The sequence below is a fragment of the Lathyrus oleraceus genome, chromosome 7 (assembly GCF_024323335.1).
Source record: "Lathyrus oleraceus cultivar Zhongwan6 chromosome 7, CAAS_Psat_ZW6_1.0, whole genome shotgun sequence".
Classification (NCBI taxonomy): Eukaryota; Viridiplantae; Streptophyta; class Magnoliopsida; order Fabales; family Fabaceae; genus Lathyrus; species Lathyrus oleraceus.
This window is the reverse complement of record NC_066585.1, coordinates 293506447-293510248: the sequence shown is the minus strand read 5'-3', so window position 1 is coordinate 293510248 and position 3802 is coordinate 293506447.

Sequence of the window (3802 nt, the reverse complement as noted above, 5' to 3'; positions counted from 1 at the left end):
GCATTCAGGCCAGTTTTCCGATGTTCAGATCAAAGAAGTTTCCGACGTTCAGGTCGACGCAACTTGTCGCATTCAGGCCAAGTTTCTGGTATTCAGACCGAAGTGGCATTCAGGCTAGTCTTCCGATGTTCAGATCGAAGAAGTTTCCGACATTCAGGTCGATGCAACTTGTGGCATTCAGGCCAGTTTTCCGGTATTCAGACCGAAGTGGCATTCAGGCCAGTTTCCCGGTGTTCAGACCGATGTTTGATAATCAAGTATCATCCGATGCTCAGATCGAAGTCATTTCCAGTATTCAGATTGATGAGCGGCATTCAGGCCATGGTTATTTCTGTGTTACCATTTATTTTGGTATTCAGGCTAACATTCCTTGTTTCGGTGTTCAGACCGACTCTCACCGTACCAGACGGATTCTTTTTCAAGACCACCTCTTGGCCGATTCTGACAGGCATTGTTACTTCATATTTTCACTTCAGTGTAAATTTTCGGGCTTTTATCGTATTCAATCACTTGATACCTCGAATGTGAGAAAGCCGTTGCTATCTTCCTTTCGGGTTTCCAGTTGATTGAATAGGGGCAGTTGTGATACCCCAAAATTTACCCTTCATTTTTCCTGGAGCAGATTAAAGGGTTTCCAGTATTTACAGATTGAATAGGGGCAGTTGTGATACCCCAGTTGATTGAATAAGGGCTTTCGAGAAGATTAAAGAGTATTTGCAGAATCCTTCAATCCTTATGCCTCCAGTCCCAGGGAGACCGCTGATTATGTATTTGACAGTACTTGATAATTCCATGGGTTGTGTTCTAGGTCAACACGACGATACAGGTAGGAAAGAGCATGCCATCTACTACCTGAGTAAAAAATTCACAGATTGCGAGTCGAGATACTCAATGCTTGAAAAGACATGTTGTGCACTTGCATGGGCTGCTAAGCGATTGAGACAATACATGCTGACTCACACAACCTTACTGATCTCCAAAATGGATCCAGTCAAGTATTTATTTGAGAAGCCAGCTCTCACCGGAAGTGTTGCTCGTTGGCAAATGGTACTGACAGAATACGACATCCAATATACATCCCAGAAAGCCATCAAAGGGAGTATTCTGTCAGACTATCTTGCTTAGCAGCCGATTGATGATTATGAGCCGATGAAGTTTGATTTTCCAGATGAAGACATCATGTTCCTCAAGATGAAAGACTGTGAAGAGCCAGTTGTTGAGGAGGGACCTGAACCAGATGAAAAGTGGACTTTAATGTTTGATGGGGCCGTCAATGCCAAAGGAAGTGGAATTGGAGTTGTCATTACCACTCCGAAAGGTGCCCACATGCCTTTCACCGCTCGTCTGACTTTTGAGTGCACCAATAATGAAGCTGAGTATGAGGCCTGTATCTTGGGTATTGAGCAAGCCATTGATTTGAGAATCAAGACTCTGGACATCTTCGGAGATTCAGCTCTAGTGATCAATCAAGTGAATGGTGATTGGAATACTCTCCAGCCTAATCTGGTCCCCTACAGAGATTACACGAGAACCAGATGGCAGATGCTCTTACTACTCTGTCCTCCATGATCAAGGTGATTCGGTGGAACCACGTTCCCAGGATTGATGTTATGCGCCTTGATAGGGTCGCGTATGTGTTTGTTGCTCAAGTGGTAGTTGATGACAAGCCCTGGTATCACGACATCAAGTGCTTTCTGAAGAATCAAGAGTACCCTGCAGGGGCATCCAATAATGATAGAAAGACTTTGAGAAGATTGGCAGGAAGTTTCTTCTTGAACAAAGACGATGTGCTGTATAAGAGGAACTTCGACATGGTTTTTCTCAGATGCATGGATAGACACGAAGCGAACATGTTAATGGAAGAAGTTCATGAAGGCTCCTTCGGTACTCACGTCGGCGGACATGCAATGGCTAAGAAATTGTTGAGAGCGGGTTTTTACTGGATGACCATGGAATCTGTATGTTTCAAATATGCTCGGAAGTGTCATAAATGCCAGATATATACTGATAAGGTGCATGTGCCGCCGAATCCTCTGAATGTGATGTCTTCGCTGTGGCCGTTTGCTATGTGGGGCATCAATATGATTGGAAAGATTGAGCCGACTGCCTCCAATGGGCATCGTTTCATCCTTGTTGCCGTCGACTATTTCACCAAGTGGGTCGAATCAGCGTCATTTGCGAAGGTCACCAGACATGTGGTTGCCCGATTCATCAAGAAAGAAATCATTTGTCGTTATGGGATTCCCGAAAGAATCATTACTGATAATGGTTCTAATCTCAATAACAAAATGATGAAAGAGTTGTGCAAGAACTTCAACATTCAACATCACAACTCTTCCCCTTATCGTCCTAAGATGAACGGTGTTGTTGAGGCAGCAAATAAGAACATAAAGAAGATTGTGCAGAAGATGGTCGTTACGTACAGAGATTGGCATGAGATGCTACCCTTCACCTTGCATGGGTATTGTACTTCAGTACATACATCGACCGGGGCAACCCCTTATTCCCTTGTGTATGGTATGGAAGCAATCCTACCTATTGAAGTGGAGATTCCTTCTCTAAGAGTCGTGTTGGATGTCAAGTTAGACGAAGCTGAATGGATTCAGACAAGGTTCACTGAGTTGAGTCTTATCAAAGAGAAGCGAATGGCAGCCATTTGTCATGGGCAATTGTATCAGAGTCGGATGAAGAGAGCCTTTGATCAGAAAGTGCGTCCTCGATGCTTCCAAGTCGGAGATTTGGTGTTGAAAAGGATCCTTCCTCCTCAGAAAGATCACAAGGGCAAGTGGACTCCTAACTATGATGGACCGTATATTGTCACCAAGGTTTTTGATGGTGGAGCCTTAATGCTTGCAACTATGGATGGTGAAAACTTCACTTCCCCTGTGAACTCAGACGCAGTTAAAAAATACTTCGCATAAAATGGACCCGCTGGACGATAAAAAGAATAGTCCAGGCAAAAAAATGGGTATCCCGGCGAACCAAGAAAATGAAAAAGGTTCAGGCAAAAGTTAGGGATTAAAAAATGAAAAGATTGTACACCCGGTAAGTTGAAAACCTGAAAGGGCAACTTAGGCAAAATGGGTATCCCGGTGGATTGAAAACCCGAAAGGGCGATCCAGGCAAAAGTTAGGGATTAAGCGAATGGTTGCGTTCTGAGTAGTTCTGAATATCATCTCGTGTCGATAACCGGAAACTTCCGAAGGATAGGAAACAGTCCAATCACTTTTTTCAGAAAGCTGATCATCTGGAGGATCTTGAAGACGAGAGAATCATAGCAGAATTGGAACCCGATAGAAATTCATTTCACATTGCCATTAGATTAATTTCTGTTTTTTATCTGTTGTGCAATTACCTCTTTCCAGGGATTGCTTCCTGATGTAAATACCTATTCAGAGGCCACTCAATCAATAAAATCATGTTATTCAGTACATCTCTGTGTTCATTTTTATTTTACTGTTTTGTTTGCAAAAATGACGTCCGAATTTTTGATAAACATTGCATCACGAAACATAAGAGCTTTACAGGTATGTGCTTAATAAACATTGAAAATTGTTGTAAATTTTAAGCGCTTTAGATCATCTATTGAGCACGAGGTCACCTTCTCGGAACACACGAGGCATGACCTTCTTATCAAAAGCTTTCTTCATCCTCTGCTGATACAACTGACCATGGCACATGGCAGTTAATCTCTTCTCTTCAATCAAATTAAGTTGATCATAACAACTCTGAACGCATTCAGCCTCAGTCAACTTGGCTTCCATCAAGACTCTCATTGATGGGATCTCAACCTCTATGGGGA